Source organism: Prionailurus viverrinus, chromosome C1 (assembly GCF_022837055.1).
Source record: "Prionailurus viverrinus isolate Anna chromosome C1, UM_Priviv_1.0, whole genome shotgun sequence".
Taxonomy (NCBI): domain Eukaryota; kingdom Metazoa; phylum Chordata; class Mammalia; order Carnivora; family Felidae; genus Prionailurus; species Prionailurus viverrinus.
In genome coordinates, this window is record NC_062568.1 from 130,085,696 (window position 1) to 130,104,767 (window position 19,072).

Below are 19,072 nucleotides of genomic sequence, written 5' to 3' on the forward strand. Positions count from 1 at the left end.
ACAGAGTGCTGACAGAGCTAAAACCAGAGGACTGGTTGAGAAGCTAATAAAACAAGAGAGTCAGTACCTTAGATTCCCTCACCTACCCCAAGCCACCAGGTGACATTTCTTCCCCAGTTTTGCAAAAAAGTGGAAGTTTACTTTCAGAAATGTCTCTGAAAAGGGTGCCAGGCAGAAGGGAGGAAGAGATAGCAAAGAAAAGTCCTACATACGAGATGGGAAGATAGCCAACTCTCTCCCCTCATCTGGCCCTATGAATTCTGGCATCAATGCACAAAATTCCACCCAGTGGTTGGAGGGTTCCTCTCTTAGCTTGCCATTCCAAGAAAAAAAACTAACAGTTGCAGTCCCTGATGAGTGAGCCAGGTCTCTGCATAATCACCCTGCTCCGAAGCCCTTACCGTACATGATGAATATCTACTCCGCTTTTTATTACCTGATGTAGAAACTACGAAATATCTAAATATGCGAAAAGCCTCTGATATGAAAGAAAATTCACAAACAGAAGACAGGAAGCAGTTAGAGAACAGAATGCTTAAAAAAAATGGATGAAATCATCAGAGATAAGAATGATATCAAATTCATGAATAAAAACAGGAGTTATATTGTTAAAAAATTCAGAAAACAGCAGCAAGACAATAAAAAAGGAGGCTCATGAAAATTGAAATATGATAATAGGATAACAACTCAACAGGAAGTTTGAAAGATAGAACTCAAGAACTAAGTTGAATTAAAAGGACAAAAGATGGAAAGGAGAAGGAAGTGTTTTTAAAAATTAAGGGATCCAGGCAGGTAGTGCCTGAATAAAACGAATTCCATAAAATGAAGAGGAAAATGTGCTTTGAACTGAAGTGTTTCCAGGTTGATAGGGCTTTTCCTGCCTCCTCAAAATGAATGGGGGCAGTGGTGGGGTCAGAAGTGCTCCTGCAATTACCATGACATTGCACAATACAGGTTAGCTTCCAGAGAGAATATAAACAGGTAAAATACAACAGAAATCTCAGGAATCAGAATGGCTCCAGATTTCTCAATGGTAACACGGGACACTAAATGACAACCAAATATCTTCCAAATTTTGAGAGGAGAATATCTTCTACCTAGAACTCTATATAGCCAAACAAACTGTCATTCAAGTATACAAGTAGATTAAAGTCATTTCAGATATAAAAGATTTCAAAAACTGATTTCCCATCCATTTATTCTTTGGAAGCTTCTTTAATTTTCCAAAACTATATGAAGGCATATAACAAGAGGAAATAGGATCTAAAAACAGGAGATTCAACAGAAAAGAGAACTACATGAAATTCTTTGGATGATCATGAAATTATGTTCCACGTTGACAGCTTTGCAGCAGAACTAAAGAACAACCTATACAGACTGGGTCAGGAAGACAGAGTCACCAGGGAGGCAGGAAGATGAACAGGGAAAAAGAATAAGGGAAGAGAGGCAGGAAGGGAGGTGGATAGAGAGAAAGAGACAGGGGAGTGAGCAAAGGAAGGAGGAAAAAAAAGAGAGGGAAGGAAGGAAGGAAGGAAGGAAGGAAGGAAGGAAGGAAGGAGAAGGGAGGGGAGAGGAGAGGAGAGGAGAGGAGAGGAGAGGAGAGGAGAGGAGAGGAGAGGGAGGGGGAGAATGGGAAGGAGGGAGGGAGGAAGGAAGGAGAAGGGAGGGGAGGGGAGGGGAGGGGAGGGGAGAGGAGAGGAGAGGAGAGGAGAGGAGAGGGAGGGGGAGAATGGGAAGGAGGGAGGGAGGGAGGGAGGGAGGGAGGGAGGGAGGGAGGGAGGAAGGAAGGAAGGAAGGAAGGAAGGAAGGGAAAGGAAAGGAAGGCAGGTGACAGAGTACCTGATATGTTTAAACATGACAGGAAGCATGCCATGTTAGACATTGTAGATGAATTGTGATGGGTGCAAAGAAAGCCAAGATGGAAAGAATGCAAGAGAAGTAGAAAGGAAGGGATAGAGAAAATGAATGAATTAAGGAATAATGAATGGTGAACTCTCAAGAAAACAAAAGGTGTACAAGAATTAAAATGTAATCATAGTTCACTCTATGGCCTTGACTTTGAATAAAAATAAATTGTTCTTAATTTTGAATTTAACTAAAAATGGTGATATAATTATACTTATGGTCAGAAGAAAACATATATATACTGTATATGTTTGAGGGGAAGAGACATTGCCTATAAATAGCTTCAAAAATGCAATTACTATGATGGAAAAAAGGAAGATGAGCAACTATTCCAGACTGAAGACCAAAGAGACATAATAGCTAAACACAACATGTGATCTTGAACTGGATTCTGTACCAAAGGATGAGAACCTTTGTTTTTTTCTTTCTGAACTGTTATTGGGACAACTGGAGAAATGTGAAAGGATCTGTGGATGGGAATGTGGTATTGTGTCTGTATGGTTTCCTGATTTGTATATGCATACTGTGATTAAGTAGGAGAGTGTCCCTGTTTTTTTTTTAAAAAAAATACACACAGATCTATTTAGGAGTAATGAAACAGCAAGTCTCCAATGTACTCAACTTAGCATACAGACAGATAAAGCGAAAGTTGTGAAATGGCAATATTTGGGAAATCTAGGTTCTTTGTGATATTCTTGCAACTTTTCTCCCAGTTTGAAATTATTTCAAAATAAAAAAGTATATTTATAGTTTTTAAAAGTCAAATAATTCTACAGAGTTTAAAATAAAACAAGACAAATTAAAAAGCAGCTTCCTCTTCTCCAGAATTGCTATTCCCATGTCATGCTTCTCAGAAGCAAATGCAGAACTCTATTTGCTGTTTTTTTTTCCTTGTTACATTCCTTATTTGAAAATAATATACGTATTGCTTTTTTTTTTTTTCAATTTTGACATTATCAGTAGGTTTCCTACTAAGGAGAATAAAGAGTATTTATTTACTTAATTATGTGAGTATAGACTCACAATTCCTATGTTACTCAATGGGTTGTAATCCATAAATACTGTAATTTATTTTGATGTTGTAAGTATCCAAACCTGCCTAGTGGGAGCTCCTTAATGCTGGCACCTCTGTGTTTTTGATATGTCTTCATTATTCCAGAGCACTTTATATAACATAACTTGGCAAAATAAGATGTTTCAGGTTTACCTTATACTTTCCCTGACCCAGTTATGGAATCAGATATTTCTCCAAGGAGCTCTGGTTCCTTTTAGAGGAAACTGGAATTTGGAAACCAAGATATGAATGATAGGAAATGTATGTATAACACACACACACACACACACACACACACACACACACGCAGATACACATCTGGATGTAGATATATACAGATCGATAGAAATATAAATAGATATTAAATCCTAGGAGTTCACACTGATACCTCCAATTACAATTTGATACCATTTGACTTTTCCAGCCTCCCCTCTTCCCATGTTTGTAACTCTTCTCCAGCAGAGAGAAGCCTGGCTCCCATTATCCTGAAGATATTTACTTATATGCTCAATCTTCCTACCTGTAACTAATCTCCTATCCAGGCCAGCTGTCTTCTCAGACCTGACCACATAAGCCAAGCAGCCTATATTTACTCACAACCACACTGGATCCCTCGTCAGCCCCAATCCTACTGGCTACTTCCTTGGACATGCTGGTTGTTTCCGGAGGCATCATTTTTTTTTTTTTAATGTTTATTTATTTTTGAGAGAGACGGAGAGACAGAGTATGAGCTGGGGGAGGGGCAGGGAGAGAAGGAGACACAGAATCCAAAGCAGGCTCCAGGCTCTGAGCTGTCAGCACAGAGCCCGACGCGGGGCTCGAACTGGTAAGCTGTGAGATCATGACCTGAGCTGAAGTTGGAAGTTTAACCAACTGAGCCACCCAGGTGCCCCATCCTCAGGCATCATTTTTAAAGAAAGGGAAGGGAAGGCTGGATGTTATTTTTTTAACAAAAAATTTTAAATGAAACCAAAGGATAATATGCAGTAAATGTTAAATACATCTTTTCATATGTAAAGATAAAACTAACAGTATCAATATGACATCTGAGTTATTTCTTCAGTAGTATATAATGATGTTTCCAACTCTATACTTTTTCTTTTAAATACAACTCTTAGTCTCTAAAAGTAAGAATCCAGATTTCAGAATCAAAAATTTTGTCTTTTGCTATGTTATGAACAGACTAAAGTTAACCAACACACGTAGAGATGAATTCTGCAATCAAGTCCATCAAACTTAGCAACAGAGTTGGCCAGTCCTAGCCAGAAAAACAAAACAAAACAAAACTACATTACATTACATTACATTACATTACAAAGGAGGCCAAAAACTAGGTTCTAGTTCTTTCTCTGACACTGACTAAACAGGTAACTTTGAACAATTAATTCAGCCTTTCAAGGTTAAATTGAGGAGATGGAGCTAAAAATCTGCAAAATCTCTCCCACCTCAAAGGCTAAAATAATACAACTTCTAAATGCATTAATACAGGAAATTGTAGCAGATCCTGACGTTTTAAGAAAAGGAACTTTCTTGCAGTACTAGGAATGAAAAAAGATTGAAATCATAATATGGACTTATTTTTCCCCTCAAAACAAATCAACTTAAACACTTTGGAAGCATCAGTTACATCCAGAGCCCTGTTCTCAAGGCTCTTTCCACACAAAAAGTTAGTTTATGTGAACTACAATACAGCATTTGGTTAACCCCTCAATGCAATAATACAGGAGATATTAGGGTAAGACACACCAGGTGAAGAGATAAGAACAACAGTTGCTCAAATTAAGAACGTTCAGATTAGGGGCACTTGGGTGGCTCAGCTGGTTAAGCGTTGGACTTTGGCTCAGGTCACAATCTCACAGTTCATGGGTTCCAGCCCCACATCAGGATCTGTGCTGACAGCTTGGAGCTCAGAGCCTGCTTGGGATTCTGTGTCTCCCTCTCTCTGCCCCTCCTAAGCTTGCACTCTGTTTCTCTCTCCCTCTCTCTCTCTTTCAAAAACAAATACGCATTGAAAAATTAAAAAAAAAAGTTCAGGTTATTGTGATTACAAAATGATTTGTGAAAGGAAAAACATTGAGGTATGACTTAGACCAAGGAATAGAAGACAACTAAGACAATAAGTGGGTTAATCAGACACAGAAAAACATAGAGACAATAAATGTTTTGCAACAAAAGTTTAGCAAAATAAATTATGGTATATCCCTATGATAGGCTACCATAAAGTTTATCCATGTGATAGAATACAATAAAGTGATTAAAAGTAATGTTTTAGAAGTAACTTAGAATACAGTTGCTGGAAAAAGGTTCATAGTATGTTATTAAAAGAAAATAACATAAAATTTGTGTACAGTTAGATTCTTAATGTGTATATGTGTGTTTATGTGTGTGTGACAGAGAGGATAGGAGAAACAGAAAGTGAGAGAGTGAGAGAGTGAGAGAGTGAGAGAGAGAGAGAGAGATAGCACAAACTTACAAGCTATACCAAAAAAGTTAGCAGAAGTTATTTCAGGTGTTGGAATTGCTGTTGAGGTTAATATTTTTCTATGAGTTTCTATATTTCCAAATATTCTAAAATAAACATATATGGAGAAAGGTATTAAAATTGCTAGTGTCAACACTGTGCAAAATATGTTCAAAGACAGTAGGAACTACTGGAATAAGTTAAAACAGTTGTCTATGGCCATTGGGCAAAAAAAACTCGGATTATATTTGACTTAACTCATCAATGCTGCATAATTAAATATGAAATTTAAAATGTCTGGGATCACATTGGGCTTATCAAAATAAATTATGGAATGCTAACACAATGGAACACTAAACAGCCATTAAAAACATAATTTAGAGGTTCCAAATAAATGTGCCATCAGCATGCACAAAACTCTCTATATACAGTATATATCGAATACAGTATAGCCACTTCATTACTTAAGTACACGTTTTTGCAATCCAAAGAGGATTTTCGCTCACATGGAAAAAGGGGAAAATAGTGTTCAGTAACTGTTCTGCAGCAAGCCCTCATAGAGGTAGTGTACATCCCAAGCAGTGAGGGTGGCGCCACCAAGCTCCTTCCCCAGGAACTACACTCAGCGTTGTGGCGTCAAACTCCATGACTTGAACTGTGCCTATGTGCATCTGTGCTTTATCCCAATTTATTTTGCGCATCCTTTAGCAAAATGTATCCTAAGCTTTCGGAAAAGCCTAAGAGAGGTTGTTTTTTGGGTCTTGGAATGCTCAAAAACTTTCTCCATAATAGATTAATGGAAATTGCTCCTTTGCTTTATATCATTTTCGCTTACAAAAGGTTTCACAAGAATGCTCTACTTTGAGATAGTGGGGTGTGGGGGTGGGGGTAAAGGCTGTAGTAGCTTTTAAAGCTGACAAATTTTAATTTGATGAGCAAACGTACTTTAAATTTCCCTGACACTGCACACAACTGTGTGCTTTGGTATTCTTTGTAATCACCCTCTTAACTCACCACAACCCATTTCTTATACCTACTACATAATTTAGCATTCTATTTCTTTCTGCTTAAAATGCATCCTTTTGTAGAGTGGGAAAGATCTGCATGAATTTCCAAAGGCTCACAATTCCAGTGAGCATAGTGTGGTGTCAAAAATATGCTTCAATATCGAGCAGAGGAAGAAAATTACAGGCTGAAATTTAGCAACATCCAAGATTTCAGTAGAAGGATTTAAATTACTATGAATCACTCAAGAACATTCTTAAAACCTCAATAAAACTGACTATCCGAAGAGTTTTATATTCACTTCAAAAAAAAGTTAAGAAAATATAATGACAATACTTAAAAGATTTACATTTGGACAGGAAAAAGAGAAGAAAATAAGTGTTTGAGAAGATCCAAAGAAGCAATTAACCAAAAAAGCCCTCCATTTCACCTTTTGTAGTGGATGCTTTTCAGGGGAAATGGATCATTAAAATTTGTTCTTTATAAACAAAGGTCTCGCCCCCACAATAATGTGGGCTCCTTTCTCCTGTTAGCTATCTCTTTCTCTCTCCCCACCCCCACCCCCAAACTTTATTTATACATTCATTTATTCTTAGCATTTAGATAGATGTCCATTATCTTATGATGTTTTGGACAATGAAAGTACATAATTTCATTTTCTTTCCTCAAGAGATAAAAGCAGAAGGGAACTTATCTGTGTGATAATTCTCTACTTCTTAAATTTTTTTTCAACGTTTTTTATTTATTTTTGGGACAGAGAGAGACAGAGCATGAACGGGGGAGGGGCAGAGAGAGAGGGAGACACAGAATCGGAAACAGGCTCCAGGCTCTGAGCCATCAGTCCAGAGCCTGACGCGAGGCTCGAACTCACGGACCGCGAGATCGTGACCTGGCTGAAGTCACGCTTAACCGACTGCGCCACCCAGGCGCCCCTCTACTTCTTAAATAACATTGAATATCTTTCTTACAGCTAGCATAGTGAAAACACACACGTGCATGCACACATACCCCAAAAATCTTGGGATGATTTCAGGGTGAGATGTGAACATGTATAATAGTGAAGCCAAATTATTGCAAGAAGTCACTGTCTTTTACCCTTACTCCAAACCAACACATCCATCTAAAGAGAAACCACTTAAATGACTTTACTGAAATAAACAGACATTAGTTAGAATTGTGTTAACATGATATTGAAATGTATTGACACAATCACTTACCAACTAAGTATAAGTTTTCCTTGTTACTTTTTTTTTTTGAAGTTTATTTATTTTTCAGAGAAAGAGAGAGCGTGAGTGCATGCCCGTGAGTGGGGGAAGGGGCATAGTGAGGAAAGAGAGAATCCCAAGCAGGTTCTGCACTGCCAGCAAAGAGCCCGACGGGGTTTCCAACCCACAAACTGTGAGATCATGAGCTGAAACCAAGATATGGATGCTTAACTCACTGAGCCACCCAGGCACCCCTACTTTTGGTTTATTATAAGCATTGGTTATAGGTCAAATTGTGTCCTTCCAAAATTGACCTGAGACCCCATACCTCAGAATGTGACCTTATTTGGAGACAGGGTCTTCATAGGGGATATCAAGTCAAAATGTGGTCATTGGGGTGGGTCCTGATGCAATATAACCAGTGTCTTTATAAGAAGGACAAATTTGGACACAGAGACATGTACAGAGGGAAGACAACGTTAAGGAACGCAAGGAGAAGACAGCCATCTACAAGTCAGGTTGAGAGGCCTGGAACAGATCCTTCCCTCATTGCCCTCAGAAGGAACCAACCCCCTTGACACCTTGATTCCAGACTTCTAGATTCCAGAACTGTGAAAAAAATAAACGTCTCTTATTTCAGATACCTAATCTATGTACTCTGTTATGGCAGCCTAGCAAACTGACAGCATTTCTATACATAGAGTAGTACACAATAAAGATCTAAGGAAGGAAGCAAGGGTAGAAAAGAAGGAAGGAGTGATGATTACAGTATTTCATCCTTGCTCCATTCACTCATTTTCTTACAGGTTAACAAGCAACTCCAATAATTTCTGAGAAACGTTTTTGCCTCTCTCCTTTAATGCTCTCAGATGGTTTCAAAGTTCTACTACTGAAATAAATAAAATATATAGCTGAAATTTAAAATAAACAATGGCTTGCCAATATTTGAATACTCAGGAGATAAATACTAAAGAAACAGGTTAAAAGGTTAGATATGACCTTCCTAAGAGTTGTCCTTCCTATCTCTCAGTAAAAGGCTACTTGGGAACATCTCATAAATATAACATGAATTACTCTGATAATACTAAATCCTATCCACCATCTGTGCACAAACAGCTATTTTCTTTTTACAAGTAGAGGGAAAAAAATCAATGTGAGAAGTGTGATAAATCAGAATCATGGCATGAAAAGGCCACGCAAATAAAATTTGCTGATGCGCAAGAAACACGCACACCAAGAGACATCTGGTAAAAAAGCAACTTAAAGTGGAAGGAGTTTGAGAAACTGTGTTATGAGGGACACTCATCCTGATGGGCCTAAATTTAGACTTACCAGCTGTGTTTTGGTTTACAGCTCCTTCCAATCTGCCTGCTTATAATAATAATAAAAAATCAGAAAGGCCTTCTGTGGAACACTGTTGAAAATGTGATTGGGGGAAAAGCCAGCCTGTGTCGTGTTCTATAAAGGGGCATACAACACTCTAATCTTGTTTGACATAATTTCCAGGGCTATGTAGTATATATACCCTTGTATGCATATACCATAATTTATTTATCCATTTTTCTGTTTCTAGCATTTCTATTTTCTAACAGTGTTGCCTTGAATGTACTTGGACTTCCTCAGGTTTTGTGCACTACAAAGCTATATTCTAACCATAGAAATTTTTCAAATCATTTTATTTGACATAACAAATGATGTTATTTGTTATCAGTCCACCTCCCCCAAAATGTAGTGTACTTAAAAAAAGAGTTTCTAGTAAGTCAGAGAGGTCATATCTCACCTTAGATCATAGAAGATTAAGGAGAGGATTAAAAAATATGAATCAATGTGTTATACACATCACTTGCTTGAAAGTTTTATACAAATTATCTTATGTAAACCCTACCACAACCCTTTAGAGTATGTTCCATTACTCAGCTCCTCCCCCCCGCACCTATTTTTAACCAGATAGCAATACTTATGATTTATAATTTTACAATGGTGAGAAAGGAATACATGTTTAGTAGAAACCATACTTTGGTGTTGAATTTTGATCTTTTCTTGGGCTAGTGATATGTGTGCAGTATGATACTCTCAGCTTGCTGGACAGCAGCGTCCCAGTTAGCCCTATCATCACAAAGGTAAATAGTCAATATACTTACAACCATGCTGTACCCATACAATCAATCTGTTTTTCACTTTCAGGACAGTATTCAACAAATTCATTATCTCAGGTCAATGAGCTATTCACCACTTTATTATAAAATAGGCTTTGTGTCAGATGATTTTGCCCAACTGTAGGCTAATGTAAATATTCTGAGCATGTTTAAGGTAAGCTAGGCTAGCTATGATGTTTGGTAGGTTAGGTGTATTAAATACATTTTTAACTTATACTACTTTCAATTTACGATGGGTTTGCCAGGATGAAACACCAATGTAAATGAAGAAGAGCTGTATATATTTTTGCATGCATGAAAATACTCCATAATAAAATTCATTTAAAAAGTTATAAAAGGTGTGTCCAAATAGAATAAGGATATATTCTTTACACTCAGACACACACACACACACACACACACACACACAAACTTACTGTCTTTACTCACCTCATAAAGAATACTGCATATATAAACAAGGACAAATAAATAACACGTAAGATGATAAGGCTGAAAGGTGAGGCTCCCTCACTACGTGTGTCCTCCAAACCACTGGTGTACCTGTATGTGTGCCTTACCAATATGTCATATTACTGCATGCTGAAGCCATTTAAAGCCACTAATGTTAAATCCACAAATGACAAAGGTCTCCTAAACTTGTCTTAAAATAAGTTTGGGGTACTGGATAACATACTAAACACAGTATCAGCCAACTACCTATTATGGATTCAGTGATGACTAAGTAGAAGTGGAGCAAGCCAGGAAAAAGAATTATTCTAACCAGAATTCCTTGAAGAAGTTGAAAATATGTCCTATGGGCAGATAACACTGCAGATTCAACTCAGGAATGTAATAAAAAAAAAAAAGGTACAGCATTATCAATTGACTGTACACTTAACAGGCATGACCAGGACGGATTCTGGCATACACTAAATTAAAACTACTCCCCTACACCAAAGCTCCATCTTTATAAATAGTTTCCAGAGAAAAGGCTGAGTTGCCTCGTTACCTAGCCACATCAACAACCTTAAGGGCATTCCTGAAGAGACTTAATCTATGCTTATAATGTATCAAGAAAACCAGTAGACAGTTAAAACACCTGTACCAATAATATTCTTATCCCCTGAAATAACATGACTAATACTATTTATCATGAATTACTCAAACGGGGAGCTATACACACACAGGCACACTTCAGAGATATTGAGGTTTCGGTTCCAGGCAACCGCAATAAAGGGAATATTGCAATAAAGTGAATCAAATGAATTTTGTGGTTCCCAGAGCATATAAAAGCTATGTTTACACGAAACTGTAGTTTATTAAGTGTGCAATAGCATTATGTCTAGAAAATGTACAGTACATACTTTAATTACAAAACCCTTCCTTGCTAAAAAATGTTAACCATCATCAGAGCTTTTAGTGAATTATCATCTTTTTGCTGGTGGAGAGCCTTGCCTTGATGTTGATGGCTGCTGACCTATCAGGGTGGCTGCTGAAGGTTGGGGTGGCTGCGGCAATTTCATAAAATAAGACAACAGTGAAGTTTGCCTCATCAATTGGATCTTCCTTTCATGAACGATTTCTTCTTAGCATGGGATGCTGTTTGATAGCATTTTACCCACAGTAGAACTTCTTTTGAAATGGGAGTCAGTCTTCTCAAACCCTGCTGCTGCTTTATTTACTAAGTTGAGTCATATCCTGAATACTTTGCTATCATTTCAACAATCTTCGCAGCATCTTCAGCAGGAGTAGTTTCCATCTCAAGAAACCACTTTCTTTGCTCTTCCATAAGCAGCAGCTCCTCATCTGTGAAAGTTTTATCATGAGATTGCAGCCATTCAGTCACATATTCAGGCTTCACTTCTAGTTCTCTTGCTATTTCCACCACACCTGCAGTTACTTCCTCCACTGAAGTCCTGAGCCCCTCCCAGTCATCCAGGAGGGCTGGAATCTGCTTCTTCCAAACTCCTGCTCATGTTGATATCATGACCTCTTCCCATGAATACAAGTGTTCTTAATGGCATCTAGAATAGTGAATCCTTCCCAGAAGGTTTTCAATTTACTTTGCCATCAGATCCATCAGAAAAATCACTATGGCAGCTATGGCCTTATGAATCATATTTCTTAAATGGTAAGACTTAAGGAGTTGAAATTACTCCTTGATCCATGGGCTGCGGAATGGATGTTGTGTTAACAGGCGTGAAAATATTAATCTCATTGTCCATCTCCATCAGAGATCTTGGGTGATGAGGTGCATTGTCAATGAGTAGCGATATTTTGAAAAGACTCTGTTTTTTTTTTCTTTTCCTGAGCAGGAGGTCTCAACAGTGGACTTAAAATATTCCGTAAACCAGGTTGTAAACAGATGTGCTATCATCCAGGCTTTATTGTTCCATGTATCGAGCACAGAGTAGATTTATAATTCTTAAGGGCTCTAGGATTTTCAGAATAGTCAATGAGCACTGGCTTCAACTTAAAGTCGCCAGCAGCAGTAGCCCCTAACAAGACAGTCAGCCTGTCTTTTGAAGCTATAAAGCCTGGCATTGACTTCTCCTGTCTATAGCTATGAAAGTTGTACATGGCATCTTCTTCCAATAGAAACTTGTTTGTTCTACACTGAAAATATGTTGTTTAATATAGCCACCTTCATTAATTATCTTTACTAGACTTTCTGGATACTTTGCTGCAGCTTCTACATCAGCACTTGTTGCTTCACCTTGACTTTGATGTTATGGAGATGCGTTATTTCCTTAAACCTCATGAACTTATCTCTGCTGGCTTCAAACTTTTCTTCTGTAGCTTCCTCATCTCTCTCAGTCTTCACAGAGTTGAAGAGCGTTAAAGCTTTGCTCTGGATTAGGATTTGGCTTAAGGAAATATTGTGGCTGGTTTGATCTTCTGTCCAGACCACTGAAACTTTCTCCATATGAGTAATAAAGATGTTTCATTTTCTTATCATTAGTGTGATCACTGGAGTAGCACTTTTAATTTCCTCCAAGAACTTTTCCTTTGCATTCACAACTTGGCTATTTGGTGCAAGAGGCAAAGCTTTTGGAATATCTCGACTTTCAACATGCTTTCCTCACTAAGCTTAATCATTTCTAGCTTTTCATTTAAAGCGAGAGACATATGCCTCTTCCTTTCACTTGAACACTTAGAGGCTACTGTAGGGTTATTAATTGGCCTAATTTCAATATTGTTGTGCATCAGGAAATAGGGAAGCTCAAGGAGAGGGGACAGCAACAGGGTAATGACTTGTCAGTGGAGGAGCCAGAACACACACAACATTTATGTATTAAGTTTGCCGTCTCATATGGTTGCAGTTTGTGGCACCCCACAAAAAATGACAATAACAACATCAAACATAACTGATCACAGTCACCATTAACAAATATAATAATAGCTAAAAACTGAAATGTTGCAAGAATTTCTAAAATGTGACACAGAGACACAAAGTGAGCAAATACCGTTGGGAAATGGTGCCAACAGATATGCTTGACACAGGGTTACCACAAACCTTCAATTTGTAAAAAATGCCATATTTGCAAAGCCTGCAATAAAGGAAAGAGCAATAAAATGAGTAAGCCTGTAATAAAGCATTTAAAAGACAATACCAGCGGCGCCTGGGTGGCTCAGTCGGTTGAGCATCTGACTTGGCTCAGGTCATGATCTCACAGTCTTTGAGTTTGAGCGCCGCATTGGGCTCTGTGCTAATAGCTCAGAGCCTGGAACCTGCTTCAGATTCTGTGTCTCCCTCTCTCTCTGGCCCTCCCCTGCTCATGCTCTGTCTCTCTCTGTCTCAAAAATAAATAAAAACATTAAGAAAAAAAGAATTAAAAAAAAAAGACAATACCAGAATTCCAGTAGCACTCTCAATAGTAACTAAAAAATGTACAGGAACAAATACATGTGTGAGTCTCTGAAGATCTCATTACAAGTGCAAAATAGATGCTTATAAAACTTAAAAACATTAATCTTATATTTATATACCATAATAGCAAATACTGAAATTTTCTAAATAGCAAATACAGGACAGCGACTGTGCCTTTGCACCATATACTTACTCTATTTCATTTCATCATCTCAATAACATGATGGAAGCCAGTGCAATTATCATCATCTGCATTTTATAAATCATAAGTTTATCAACCACAAGGGATGATAATAAATCGCTGATCTCAACTGGCAGAGCCAAAGCTCAACCATCACTTGCAGGACATGTGCGCACACAAAAAGCACCCAGTATAGCAGCTTTACTTCATTCTACAAATGTTCACTGAATGTCAAGCATGTGTCAGGCACTGGATTGGGGCTGTAACAGCAGCCAAGACTGGCATGCTTCTGAGGCTCTTATGAAGTTTACGCTTTAGTTAAGTGGGAGGGTTGGAGATAATAAGTAAAGATAGAGAAAAAACAAGAAAATCCAGATATGAATAGGTATTGATAAACAAGGGAGTAAATTCCCCCAAAAAAGTAGGGTGGGTTGCTGGGGTTAAGGAGTTAAAGGCAGGGAGCAAGGGGGATGCTCTTGACAGAGCTATAAGGGAAAGTGTCTTTAAGGAGGTAATGTTGAAAAGGAGCCAATCATGAAAAACACTGAGGGAAACGGATTCTGGTCTGGAAAACCAATGAAGTCTATGACAGGAAAGAACTCAGAATGCGGGAGGACCAGAAAGGTGGCAAATGGCTGCAACAAAGCAAACAGCTTTGAAGGTATAAACAACAAAACTCATTTTAATATGAACTGCCTCAGAATTATTAAGTATTCACATCCTCATTCTATAGGTCTTGAAAAACAGGATGGGAGAACTCCACGATAAATGAATGTTCCACATTCATTGTCCAAAGCAAGAAATCTGTTGTACAACTAGAGGTTTTTAAGGATTCATATGGGCTTGAGACTATCATAAGCATTAGCTGATTGGACTAATGACTGGATAATTTCTTACCTAGTGGACAATTTTCTTTTTTGTATTTAATACCTATAGAAAAAAAATGGTTTTACTTATTCAGAGAGGTCCAACATGCTGTTTGCCTATAACTTTGTCACAAGACCATTGTGGGAGATGATATGATTGTTCCCAGTGACCCTCTGTCTTCCTATGAGAAGATTATATCTCCTAGTCAACTGCCAGGTGACTTTCAGCACCTCCTATGGAAGGATTAGTTTCCCACCGCAATGGATTTGATCAGTGACTTATTTGGATAATGGCATATATCTGGGCAGATTTGAAAGCCATTGCCTATTTCCACCAGCACTCATATTCTTTTCCCTCTGCCAGAGGAATGTCATGTCCCAGTTAGGAGTCTCTCCTTCAGTCTTGATCCCTAAATGAAGAAGACATGTGTAACAGACTCAAAACTTGGAACAGACTCACAGTTCAGTTACAGTTGACAGGTTTACGAGAAAGAAATAAGCTTTTATTATAAGCAAGCCACTGAGATCTTGTGGCCTGTACTACAGCATAACTAGTGAAAGTTGATGAAAATAATCATTCAGTGTTCAATTAAATATATAAAAATGCATTTATGTATGTATGCATATATGTATGTATGTGCATACACACGCTTAACTTTCTCAGAGTTAGTACCAAAGAACAAATTAGGGATTTTTTTTCCCCCAGTTTTGAAGATTCCTATACCAAGAGTTTGCCATTTGCTTTTGATCACACATAATAAGGCTTTCAATATTAAGTAGAATTTCTCTTTCTAATGTTTTATTGTAAATGATTAACCTTTTTCATTTTTTTTAAATGTTTACTTTATTTTTGAGACAGAGAGAGACAGAGTGTGAGTGGGGGAGGGGGACAGAGAGAGGGAGACACAGAATCTGAAGCAGGCTCCAGGCTCCAAGCCATCAGCACAGAGCCTGACGTGGGACTTGAACTCACAAACTGTGAGATCATGACCTGAGCCGAAGTCAGATGCTCAACTGACTGAGCCACCCAGGCACCCCTAACCTTTTTCATTTTAAAATAGAAATTTTATTTCTTCTACCAAAAAATTAAAGCCATGACTAAAAAATAATAAAATTACAAGAAAATGAACCTAAAAGTATTATGCTAAATGAAAGAGAACAGAGACAAAAGACCACATATTGCCTGATTCAATTTATATGAAATTTCCTGAAAAGACAAATCTGTAGAGACAGAAAATAGTAGATTAGTGCTTGTCTATGACTGGAAGTAAAAACAGAGATTAATTGTAAATGATGTGATGGATTTGGTGGGGGGGGGGGGGATATGAAAGTGGTCTAAAACCGGTTTGCAGTGATGATTGTACAACTCATTAAATTTAATTAACAAAAATCATTCACCTCTGAAGTTTATAGTATATAAATTATACCTCACTGAAGTTAGTTTAAAAACAATCACAAAGAGTATGTTATACCAAAGCATTTCTCAAAGTAAAACAAACATATGTGTGTGTGTGTATATATATATATATATACACACACACATACTATGTATATATATATATATATATAATTATACATACATATGTGCATTATATATAAATATATAATTATTTCAGTTTTGATTTTTAAAACTACTGGTTTAACCTTCTGTTTTATCATAAGTGCATTTTACTGATTTTTTTACATCAGTATTTGCTAATAAATTTGATTTCCTGACTCTATCCTTTTTTATTAGCACTATAGGTATCAACATTGTGTTATCCAGCATGATTGGTATATGCAGTTCCAGAGCTACTACAATATTCCATTTAAATCAGAAAATCTTTCAAACATATAAATTTTCACTTGTTTATTGAGAAAACTTTAACATGCATTCCTAAAGGGAGTAACTGTAAAAGTTTATTTTAACTTCACAATTAGTCTTATTACAGCCTCTTCTGTCCTCTTTGGAAAGTGTGGGATACAAATAAATACAAGAATAAAATAAATTTTGAACACTACAACCGAGAGCTATTGAATCTGGTTTTTTTGATCACACTCATTTGTAAAACTGTAGCAGGTTATCAGTGCAGAGTTATATTAGAATATCCTCTCAGAACCTCAAGGATACAGAAATAAAATTCCACCTTTAAAACTCAATACAGTAGGGGCGCCAGGCTGGCTCAGCTGGAAAGGCATGGGACTCCTGATCTCAGGGTCATGATCGAGCCCCACATTAGGTGTAGAGATTACTAAAAAAGTATAAAAACCTTTAAAAATAAGAACTCAATAAAGTATACTTTTTAGAGTATATTCCATTCAAATCTGGAGACTTTTGAAATCATTTTCCAAAAATATTTTTAATAATACTCCCCATTGTCATGGACCAATAAATAAATAAATACTGTTGTCTGCATAAAAACCTTTGCTAAAGGTTCCCATGGATTTTTATCTTTTGGCTAGACAACATCCAGTCCCTTTTCCAAATATAACATTGACTATAGTTTCTGCTGGTGCCTATCCCTTTCTGCACCTGCATTTCCAGCCTTCAAATCTACTCTGTGAGCCAGCTAATATTCACCACTTCATTCCTTTCCTGCCATAATTAGTTTCCATTGCTTGCAACTGAGCTTCCTGATTGAGATAGGTGCTACTGGCTTTAAAAAAAAATTATTTTTCCAGGTAAAAGAAGGTTCCTAAATGATTCCCTTGGGTTTTTGGTTTTGTTTTGTTTGCTTTGTGTTTATTTCTTCTAATACAATCCAAACAGGATATTTTGTCCAGGAGTGACACTTAACATAGCTCTGTGTCATCCAGCAATAATATTTACTGACCATTTATTAAGACCAATTTGTTTTAATTCTATTTGGTTTAGTATCCTGATAGGAAAGACCAACACAATACAAACTGAATTTACTGAAAACAGATCATTGGCAAATTACTGTAATAACTGGGTCTATACACAGGGGAAAAAAAGTCACAGGCCATATCATTCATTAACATATTTATCCCATAAATATTTAAAGTTCTTATTCCCTTACCATCAAGAATTGTAATCTATTGGAGACAAACAAGAAATCAGAATTTTACAGATAAGAAATAAATACCTCTTCACAAGACAATGTAGTATTACGAGATTGAAAACAGTATTATGGGAAGCACACAGTGAAGAAATTAATTCTAGCTGAAGAATGAAGAAACTCTTAGGTAAGAGATAACTTCACATTAGGCCATAAAAAACACAAAGGAATTTGTGAAACAAAGTGAAACAACCTACATCAGTGCTTCTAGATCAGTACTTTTCAAATTGTAAGGTGCAAACAAATCACTGGGGAGTCCTGGAAACCTATAGATTGATTCATTTGGCCTGGAAAGTGGGTTCTGTGACTGCATTTCTAAGGAGCGCCCAGGTGATGTGATAGATTCATAGACTCTTGAGTAGTAAGGCTGTAGAGGACACAATCTGGAGGCAGGAGAGCCAGCGTGCAGCCTGATCAAGCCCCTCGAGTGGCAAAATGTGTGCTCTGGAAACATCAGCATACTTGTGAGCATGTGGGATAGACTAGAGGCAGAAGATGAGAAGACTCAGACTTTATGAAACTACCTCAGCAGTTCTCAGAAGTAGCTGTAGAACAACTCTGCTTGTAGCAGTGGGAACAGAAAGAAGGCACTGATTCCAGAGATACCAAGAAGATAAAACTGATGGGGACTTTTTACATACGTCGGGACATGGAGAATGAATGAAAGGGTAAGTAGAAGGTAATGCTAAGTATTTTATCTGGGCTATTTAAGAAATTGTCACATCACTAGCAGAGAATTAAATGGAAACAATAACCAATGTGGGAAGAGAGATATAAAAACTAGGTAGTGGCAGAACATAGTTTGATTTGGGAATTAGGTTGAAGAGAGGAGTAGGATCATCTAATTAAGACTTTCCACTGCTCTTGTCATTGAATTTAGTAAGTTAAAATTCCATTTGTAACAGCCTCTTAATAGTGGAAAGGGATGGTCCGGTTGTCACACCCTCCTCTCCTCTGGGACAGTTAGTCATCCAGCTTGTGCTAAAACTTTTTTAGTGGCAGAATTCATGACCATGCTGAGTAATCCCTTTTCATTTTGGAAACTTCAATTAGAAAATCCTTCTATTGGAGTGCCGAGGTGGCTCAGTTGGATAAGCATCCAACTTCGGCTCAGGTCATAATCTCAAGGTTCTGGAGTTTGAACCCTGCATTAGGCTCTCTGCTGTCTGTGCAGAGCCTACTTGGGATTCTCTCTCCCCCCCCCCCCCTGCCCCTCCCCTACTTGTTCACTCGCACTCTCTCTCTCACAAAATAATAAACATTAAAAAAAGAAAATTCATCCATAAATGAACCTAAAACTTGTCTCCTCATATTTTTGACCTAGCAGTTC

The 19,072-nt window shown here is 37.5% G+C and overlaps 1 protein-coding gene across 4 annotated transcripts in view; it reads right to left on the reverse strand.

Moving 5' to 3' along the window:
• SNX7 (sorting nexin 7) overlaps positions 1-19,072 on the reverse strand; it is a 300,077-nt gene that overhangs the window by 274,131 nt on the left and 6,874 nt on the right. The window lies entirely within an intron of this gene.